This window comes from Propithecus coquereli, unplaced genomic scaffold (assembly GCF_000956105.1).
Source record: "Propithecus coquereli isolate 6110/MARCELLA unplaced genomic scaffold, Pcoq_1.0 Scaffold47, whole genome shotgun sequence".
NCBI lineage: Eukaryota > Metazoa > Chordata > Mammalia > Primates > Indriidae > Propithecus > Propithecus coquereli.
In genome coordinates this window covers 6,597,265-6,607,889 of record NW_012150507.1, presented here as the reverse complement: position 1 = coordinate 6,607,889, position 10,625 = coordinate 6,597,265, and positions in this window count along the sequence as shown.

Sequence of the window (10,625 nt, the reverse complement as noted above, 5' to 3'; positions counted from 1 at the left end):
AAATCTCAGTGACCACCCTGGTGTCCAGCTTTTCTGACCCACTGTTCTTCCAGGGACAGGCTCCAAAGCCTGCTTGGGGTTCCGGCGTCCAAATATTTTCAAATAACACTTAATTCTCCTTAAATATAACGAATCCACTCCCTGTGGGGGCACTGACCTAACGAGAGGCAGGCAAGAGCAGGAAGCAACTGGAACCACCTGGGATCAGAGGGTTAAATGCGTGTTCGCAGGTCCAGGCAGCAGTCCCCACAGCCCAGCTAGTGATCCAGGACCTTACTGCTTCCAAAAGGAATAAAAGAGTCAGACGCCTGGAGATCAGCTAATGTGCTTGGTTAAAGGAAAAAAGAGGCCATAAATTATTCAGAAGACCTTTTTACAATAGCCTTAGGACTGTTGGAATGCTTCCACAGAGTGAGAGGTTTGGGAGGAAACTTGGAGAACTTCTAATCCATTCTCCCACCCAGTGTGGAATCCCTTTTGCTTCATGGTTTATGCTAAATTGACCTGTAAGAGTGTGTTGCTGTTTCTCTTAGGGAGAGGCCACACCTGTGATTACACTGTCACTGGAGATCGATGAGTGAGAAAGAACAAACCAAAAGAACTTCATTTCACACGCAGATCTTTTTTCACTATGGAAAGTAGTTTTCAAGTTTATGTGCCCCATGATGGAGTGTAAACTAAAGGGATCTAAAGTTTTTCTAGCAAGGGACCATCCCTCAACCTTAGGTAGAAGGTAGTCACATCTGAGATTATGCTTAGGTTCCAAAGGTAGAAACTGTGTATGCTCAATTTAAAGATAACTTTAATTTCTCCAAAAGTTGGATATATTAATATAATCAGATTTTCTTCCAGCATTTGAACCTCATGCCATGTCCTTGTATTTAGAGGCTGTGTTGCATTCTTTTTAAAAATAGAAATGTACCTTGAAGCAGTGGACTCACACTCAGAGGGTACAGTCGGCGCTCTGAGAAGCCTAAGGAATAGAGACCCATCCAGAAAAGGCGGGTCCCAGCACACACCACCAAGGACCAGCCCTGGGAGCGCAACAGCAGGCAGAATCGCTGTATGGTCTAAATTGCCCTTTTTCTTCTCTCACCTTTTGTATTTGATTTTTCAAAAGTTAAATATGCTGATGATGTAATTCCAGACAGAAATTTAAAGAGTTCAATTTTCATTAGTCCGTTTTCTTGTTCTATAGTGTGAGGTCTCACTAGGATTTCTATGACTGCATTATAGACTGAGCATCAAAAATAGAGTCTTAGCTTTCCAGGAGCAGATAGCAAGGTTGAAAGAGAAGAATCTAGAATGCTAAACTGCCAGAGACCAATACAGAACAATTCGCAATCAGATACCACCTTGGTTTGTTTTCAGAAGTACTAAGGCTGTCCCTAGGAGTAGCGTCACTGCAAGCCGGGGAGAGCTTTGTGGTGGGTGCGCCCCGGGCAGCTGGGAGAAGAGGGCCTCCCATCAGACCAGTGCGGCTGAATCTCCCCTCTGCCGCTTACTAGCTGCGTGACTCTCAAAGTCTCAGTTTCACTCCTGTTAAATGGAGACAATAATAGGACTTACCTCCCAAGGCCGTTATGAGAATTAGATGAGAGACAGTGTATGTAAGTGCCTGGCACACAGTAAGCACTTAATAAATGCTGTCATTATTCTGAGCAGGGCGTTAGAAGATAGGTAGGATTTAGACAAGCGGGAATGGCAGAGGGGCGTGGTGTCCAGGCGTAGAGGCCATCTGCAGTGAAGACAATGGAGAAGAAGTGAAGCAGTGATGAAACTGATGTGGCTTCTGATCCTGGTTCTCTTATTTGCTTGCGATTTGGGGCAAGTGCTTCAGTTCCTTCACCTATTAAATAAAGGTGATCATATGTGGTAATTACCACATCAGACTGTAGAGTGGATTAAATGAGATAATATATCGTCAGTGCTCAGCACAACATCTTAGAAAGCAACATAGGAAACTGGTGAGCTGTGGTGGACTCTGGGGGAAAAGATTAGGAAACAGGAGTGAAAGGGAGACTGACTTTATGTACTTGTCACTCCATGCCCCTCGATTTCTTTTAAATGTTTTAATGGGTGGAGATTACCAACTCAGAAAAACAATTAGTCTCAAAAAAAACATGCAAAAAAGAGATCAGTACAGAGCCTGATACATAGTAAATACACAACACATGGGAACCATAGTTCTATTATTACTGCTCCATAGACTGACCTATTCCACATGGAATAAGACCACATTCTTTCTCACTCTACTAAAAAGAGTACAGAAGAAAGCCAAAATCTGCCAAAGCAGTATTTTGAAAAATGAGGTTTTCAAAACAAACACTGAAATCATGTTTAGCCTTCTCAAGGAAACAAACTGCTTTCAAGTACTTAAAGTAATTTTAGCAGCATCTATTTAGATAACAACTAATTGACCCCTTACAATTTTTTTCCCATTTAGGCATTTATGCAATCCCAGGAAGGTTTCTACTTATTTCCTCAGCTATTTAACTATTAAGGAAAAATATACCTTACAATAATGAATTTGTTTACTTTTCAAATGTATAGTTTCAATCTAGCATGGTGGCTCATGACTGTAATCCAAGTGCTTTGGGAGGCCAGGGAGGGAGGGTCACTTGAGGCCAGGAGTTTGAGACCAGCCTGGGCAACATAGCGAGACCCCATTGCTACAAAATATTTTTAAATTTTTTGCCACCAGGCATGGTGGCATGTGCCTGTAATCCCAGCTACTCAAGAGGCTGAGGCAAGAGGCTCGCCTGAGCCCAGGAGTTTAGGGTTGCAGTGAGCTATGATCAGGCCACAGTACTCCAGCCTGGGGGACAGAGGGAGACCCTGTCTTTAAAAATGGAAAAAAAAAAAAAATTAATGTATAGTTTACACTTTTATCCAGAGCCGATCTCTTTGAGACTATTCTGAGTTACTGAGTTCATGGTAGTTGTGTGCCTCCAATCTATCAGTGAGTGTTTCTTCTCTGTACATTGGGCCTGAGCCTATATTCTCTTTCCTTTCCTTCCTTTCTTTCCTTGTGTGTAGCTCCCCATTCCTCTCCTACACGCAGTTTCCTATAAAAACACATTTGTGGATCAGCTTGATATGTTCTCATTGGCAGCTTGGCGGCCTCCTAAGCAAAGACGTCAAATCGAAAATGCTTCCCCAGTTTCCCCAGAGACCCACGAGTCAGGTTAAATAATCAGCCCCGAGGATCCAGGCTCCGCATTCCGGCCTTGGCTCGGAGCCCCTGGGCATTCGCAGTTACCTGTTCCCAGCACAGGCCCCTTCCAGGGCCCCGGGAGGGAATCGCTGCCGTGAAGCAGCTGCCAGGAGCTCAGTTACCAAGAGACACCGTGGCATGTAGGGGGGATCTTCCTGTGTTCACCTGATACTTCACTTTTTAAAAATCTGATCACTTGACATTTTGTGTCAAACAGTCATCAGAGGGCCTTGCCTTCCCTCAAATAAACTCAACCTATGACTCTTTTTCCTCTTACTACAGGAAACTTATTGTGTGGCAAATATGCTAACACTGCTTAAATCCCAGAGTAAAATTACAAGAAACGAAGAGGAAACGTCATAAGCAAACCTCACGTGTTTGAGGTTTCATCTTAAAATAGATCCTATTCTAATTTTTCTCCAAGTCATATGCAATCTTTTTCTAGAAGTATATTTTACTTTTCACTTTTCAGGTTGGAGGTTGTATTTCCACTTGGCTTTCTACTTTCAACGTATCAGTTACAAAGCTGAAGTTAAAATTCTCACAGCTTATCAACAGAAACCCGATTATTGCTCTTTATCCAAGGGGGGAAAAAAAGTGAAATTGATTTGAATGGAGGACAAGATGGTACCAAAAACACATTCAGACTTTCCAACTTCCTGCTGTTCGCCTCACAGAGCAGAGCAAATCTCACATTCCTCCCGTTTGGCCCCAAAACATTTCTCTGAAAAATTTTCTTGCATAACAGCCAAGGATACCCATATTTAGAGCCCTGCGTGCCGAACACTTTAAAAAGAACGAGACTGGGAGCTATTATTTCTTCCAGATGGATATGAAGTCATTTTCAAAGAAATAAAGGCATTGATTTCTTCGGGGTCTTGTCAATAACAGTTCAGAGTTTGCATTATCAGAGGAAGAAAGAAGCTCAGTCTTCTAGGAAAAGATGATGGACTTAGTGATGAGAATTGGGGAGATTTTCTATGAAGCTGTGAATTAATGAAGCTTGAGCTTTGCGGGGGCTGGGGGTTAGTTGCTGGTAGGAAAGGGAGAAACACTTATCAGGAAGTGTTTCTGTATGAGCATTTCTGGTAAAGTTGCTAATCTCAGGAAAAAAGGACGTGGATCTCCATGGATCCAGTAATTCATTGTGATTTATTTTCTCTTTCTCCATATTTATTTTCATGCCAGCTCTTATGTTCATAACTTTGTATTCTTTTCCTTAAAGGGAGTGCCCCAAATTGTATAAGCTTCAGGACTCACATAAAATCTGGCTCCACCGTTGTTTAAGATTGAACAATATTTAATTTCAATTTATTTCTTATTCTGTTTCTCATTTCCTTAATTGGTAGCTCCTTTTTAATTTTAAAAATGGGTATTATAACCTTTCCTTCATTCAGCAAGCTATGCAATGAAAATTCAGAGAATGTGTGTGTGTGTGTGTGTGTGTGTGTGTGTGTATGTTGGGGGAAGGGAACAGTGATATTAAGGTTTTGAAGAGAGGGAGTCTATTTTCTTCTACTAGAAAATACTGTTATATTTTTCCCTCACTGAAACATTGAAATGCCCCACACTGGCAATATGTTTGTGGTTCTTCAAAGACATGAACATACACTGATATTTTTTTAAAAAAACCACCCCCACCCACTGTGTCCTGAGTATAATTTGCTATACTGAAGGATGCTATTTATTAGAAAGACCTTATCACCAGATCTCCTCTAAGGATATAGTTGAGCACATTATTCAACACTTTACACTGTCTTTTTCTGGGGGACTCTCCAAGGAATTTTTCTGGTCTTAGTTCCAGGAACGGTTGTACTACTTTTGGGCCACTGGCCTTGTTATCTTATCAATTCTGTGAATTATATAACCAGCCACAGTTCCCAGTTTGAGTTGGTTGCTGGTAAGCCCAAACCCAAATCTGCAGCCAGATCATGCCTAGTAATTATGGTGTGTTTTTTGTAGTCACGTTTCTGACTCCATTTTATTTTATCTTTCTTCCTTTATTTCTAATTATTACTCATGCTATGTTGTTACATTTTATATATCCTTTCTCAAGAGGGAGTAGGGATATAAAGTAGTAAAACATTCTTTCCAAAGCATTCTGGTTATAGTCTCATCATAGGTATATGGATGTGCAGCAAAAAAATCTGTACTTACCACACCGAAAAAATAAGAGGATTTTGAAGGAAGGTTATGGTGACATGCGGCACCCTTCTGTTTCTTCCCAATTCCCTGTTCGTACTCACACTTCTGCTCACTGGGAGTGTCCAGGCTGCCTCTCACATCATTCCCCTATTCTGCCACTTAACCTCAGGGGGCACTAACGATGCCAACTGCTTCTAACCCATCTTTGCCACACCCAGGATTTACCCCACCCCCATCTCTCCCACCCCTGTTCTTAATAAGGCCCTGTGCTCTAAGATCCTAACCAAGATCCAGGTTGACTCAGGGGCATACTGACACAAAGTTTCAGAGAACGTTCTCAAGTCTGGAAAAGAGTGTGAAAGTGGCTGGGCATGGTGGCTCAAGCCTGTAATCCCAGCACTTTGAAAGGCTAAGGCTAGAGGATGCCTTGAGCCCAGCAGTTCGAGACCAGCCTGGGCAAGAGTGAGACCCAGTCTCTATAAAAAATTTAAAAAAAAATTAGTGGGGCATGGTGGCCTACGCCTCTAATCCCAGCTGAGGCAGCAGAATTGCCTGAGCCCGGGAATTCTAGGGATCACTGCGATCCCTGCACTCCAACCTGGGTGACAGAGCGAGACCCTGTCTCTTTAAGAAAAAAGGGAAAAAGACCCCTAGGGGAAGCTATTCTGGCCCTAGAAATGGCATCACAGATAATTCAGACAAGAAAGTGATCTGACCTTGGGAGGAGGAGGCCCAACCTCCCTGATGCTTTTCAAGACTTGAGCTATCTTTGTGGGCACAGGAGACCTCCTAGAAGAAGCGGCAAGGACGGATGTGCCGGGGTGATCCGAAGGCAGGGAAAGCAGCTGTCCAGCAGGGAAAGGAGTCTCTGGGGTTAATCCTGGTCAGGCCAGTCTTCCTCTGGAGGGTCTGGTCTTAATGGCCCCCATCTCAAACTTTTCATTATTCAGGATTTCAGACTCGGGTCAGAGTGAGAACAGAGACCTTCCATTACCCCAGAATCTCTAGGTCTAATGTCCTTTTGCTCCAAGTGCCCCTATCGTGGAAGGGTTCAGCCCTTACCCTGACCTTTCAGAGTCTCTCCCACCCCTCCAGCTTCACTCTCCTGGGAGCCCTCTCATTGATACTGCTGATCCTTTTTCTCTGTTTCAATCAGAGATACCTTTCTCAGACTTTTTCTCCTATTCATAAAAAGAGGGGGTGAGTTGGCTGTGGGTAAGAGATTCTGCATGAACCAGATTGATCTAAGTGTTTTATTTCCACCCACAAATTAAGATGACTACTTCTGAGTTATATCACCTGAGAAAGGAAAGTCAACATTCAAAAATACTTTGAGACCCAGATGTAAGGAGATGGTGAATGGGCCACATTAGAGATTGAGACACTGAATCTGCTCACTAGAATGTAAGCTCCATGGGGACTGGGGATTTTTCTATTTTATTAACTGCTATGTCTCCAGATCCTGGCACATAGTAGATGCTCAATAAAGATTTGTTGGTGTGTTGATTAACTGTTTTTACAAATGTGTCTGTATTTGTGATTTAGACTGAATGTCTTTGTCCTTTCAGGCTGCTATAACAAAATACCAAAGACTAAGTAGTTTATAAAAAACGAATTTATTTCTCACAGTTCTGGAGGCTGAGAAGTCCAAGATCAAAGCACCAGCAGAGTCAGTGGACGGTGAGAGCTCATTTCCTGGTTCACTGAAATGGCACCTTCTCGTGTGGTAGAAGGGGAAGGCAGTTAGCTTTAAGCCCTTTTTATAAGGACATGAAGCCCACTCATGAGGGCACCACCCTCATGACCTAATCACCACCCCACCTCCTAATACCATCATCTTGGGGTCAGGATTTCAGCACATGAATTTTGCAGGAACACAGTCATTCGGACCATAGCACTGAACAAAGTCTCGCAAAATCCGAGGCTTTCTATCTCCATCTCTCATGCCGCTAGAAGAAAAACCAAATTGGCTTGCAGTTTTTGGAAGAAGAAAGGGAGGAGGAAAGAAGTGTAGTCATTTAGATATTCTCATTGAAGGATATGTGTGCATCACTGTCACACACCTGCACTAAACGGTGACCTCCACGACTGAGGCTGCAGGCGTCACGCTATGACTACGGTGGACACTCTTTGTTGCCTCCCACCATTCATTCTCCCACATTTTTCTTTGCTAACAAATTCCAGTTTTGCTCAAATATTAGATAATCATGTGTTTCGGAAACTTTGGGCCCTTTTCCATCCAGGGATAAATCCTTATAAGTCTAGGCTGATGGTGGGATTCTATTCCCCTTACCCAGGCTGGAAGAGGGACGTGAAGCAAGTCAGAAAGGGAGTCTGCTAGGGGATTTCTGGAAGAGTCTTCATGCCATCAGGTCATAATGGACCATGAGGGAAAGGACAGGCCTCTGCCCTCTTCCAACCTGAGGACACGATGAACCTCCGCAGCTGTGTTGAGGACACGAGGGAGTGACCCTAAGAACAAGCTGAGGATGGCAGCACAGAAAAGTGGGAAGAATTTGGGTCCTGGATTACATCTTTGAGCCGTTGAACTAATCGACTCCAGAAGCCCCTTTCTTCTAAAATTGCACTCAGAGGTAATACAAATTTCTAAATTTAAACTGCATTTAATTATGCTTTCTGTTACTTGCATCAAAGAATATCCATTGGTACAATGACCAAAGGCACAAGAACCCAAAAAATAACACTCAACACTCACCTTGGTGAGAAGAGCTCAGAGTATGTATCTTGGGAACAAGTAAGTTTCCCAATAAGGCCAAGTAGCGCCAACTTAAGTTTCATAAATACCGCTCTTGACAATGTACCACTTTCATTATGATTCATTTGCCTAAAGTTAGACATATTATCCAGTCATTTCCCTTAAGTAATTTTATACTCACGACCTTTCTTTCTTTCTTTCTTTCCTTTTATTTGGCAGCTGATTGTACTCCAGAACATGGGTGAACAAACTTTTTCTATAAAGGGCCAGATAATAAATATTTCCTGCATTGTAAACATATGGTCCTTGTCCCAACTACTTAACTCTGTCACTTTAACACAGAAGTAGCTATAGATAATACATAAATAAATGAGTGTGGTTATATTCCAATCAAACTTTATTTATGGATACTAAAATTTGAATTTCGTATCATCACATGTCACAAAATGTTATTCATTTTATCATTTTCAACCATCTAAAAATGTAAAAAAAAAAAAAAAAACCACATCAATGAGTACGTGTAAAACTGGGTAGATCTGAATAGAATTTGATGGATCATATCACTATCAAATTTCCCGTTGTGTGTTGTATCATATAATTTTTTAAGATGTTGCCATTGGGGAAAACTGAGTAAAAAGTACACAGGATCTCTCTGGATTACATCTTTTTTTATTATAGCAAAAAATATATAATATAAAATTTATCTTAACCATTTTAAAATTTCTAATTCAGTGGCATTAAGTACATTCACATTGTTAAGCAACCAGAACTTTTTCATCATCCTAAAAGTAAATTCTGTACCCATCAAACATCTGCCTGTGACTCGCTCCCAACAGTCCCTCCTCATTGGGCGATGAATTTGATCATTCTAGGACCTCGTATAAGTAGAATCACATAATGTTTGTCCTTTTGTGTCTGGTTTATTTCACTTAGCATAACGTATTCAGGATTCATCCATGCAGTAATATGTACCAGCTTTTCATTCCTTTTTAAGGTAGAATAATATTTCATTGCATATACCACATTTTCTTTTTCCATTCATCCATTGATGGACATTTGAGTTGTTTCCACATTTTGGCTATTGTGAATAATGTTGTTATGAACATTGGTGTACAAATATCTGTTCAAGTTCCTGCTTTCAATTCTTTGGTATATAGACATAGAAGTGGAATTGCTGGATCATGTGGTAATTCTATGTTTAACTTTTTGAGATATTGCAATATTGTTTTCCATAGCATCTGTACCATTTTACATCCCCATCAGCAGTGCTCAAGGGTTCCAATTTTTCTATATCCTCACCAACACTTGTTTTCTGACTTTTTGGTATAACCATCCTAACGAATAAGAAGTGTTATCTCATTGTGGTTTTGATTTGCATTTCCCTGATGATTATTTGTGTTGATCATCTCTTCATTTGGTTATTGGCCATTTATCTACCTTCTCTGGAGAAATGTCTATGTAAGTCCTTTATGGATATATATATATATATATACATATTTGTATAAAATTGTGTATGTGTGTATATTTTGAGACAGATCTTGTTGTGTTGCCCTGGCTAGACTACAGTACCATCATCATAGCTCACAGCAACCTCAAAGTCCTGGGTTCACGTAATCCTCCTGTCTTAGCCTCCTGAGTAGCTGGGACTACAGGAGCTTGCCACCACATCCAGCTAATTTTTTAAATTTTTTTTTGTAGAGATGAGATCTTGCTATGCTACTCAGACTGGTTTCTAACTCCTAGCCTTAAGCGATCCTCCCACCTTGGCCTCCCAAAGTACTAGGATTAAAGGGGTGAGCCACTGTGCCCAGCCCTTTACGTATATTTTAATGGGGTTGTTTGGTTTTTTGGTGCCGAATTGTGTTCTTTATATATTCTAGATATTAATCCTTTATCAGATATATTACTTACAAATATTTTCTCTCATTCTGTGGATTGCGTTTTACTCTGTTGATAGTATCCTATGATACACAAACGTTTTTAATTTTGGTGACGTCTATTTTATCTGTTTTTTTCCTATATTACTACTTATAACTGCAAGTGAATCTACAATTATCACAAGTTTAAAAATTTAATCAAAATGTAAAAACCATTCTCATGGGTTATACAAAACTGTGCCATTTAGCCCCCAAGCTGCAGTCTAGCAGCCCTGCTATAGAACAGAAAATGCAGTTGTTGCAACTGCTTCCTTGTATTCAAACACACTACCCAATCTCTCAACCTGCTCCTGACCCACTACCTCAGGGGCTTAAAAAATTAAAACACTTCCGCCTCATGTATTGCTACATTTATGAATATATGTATGCACATGGTTGCATCTTATTCCAAAAATCAAAGGACTAACCATAAAAGTAGCTACAATGACATATTTGATTTTAAGAAACCAACAGCCCAGGTTTTTAAATGCCCCTTGAGACCTTTACTTATAACATGTACTCATGCTCTTTGTTGCCTTGACTCAGAGGATTTTAGAATTGGCATCTTTGCAGTCACACACCCAACCTTCCTCCCCTCCTGGGAATCCTTCCTCCACACCCTTAGGCAAAC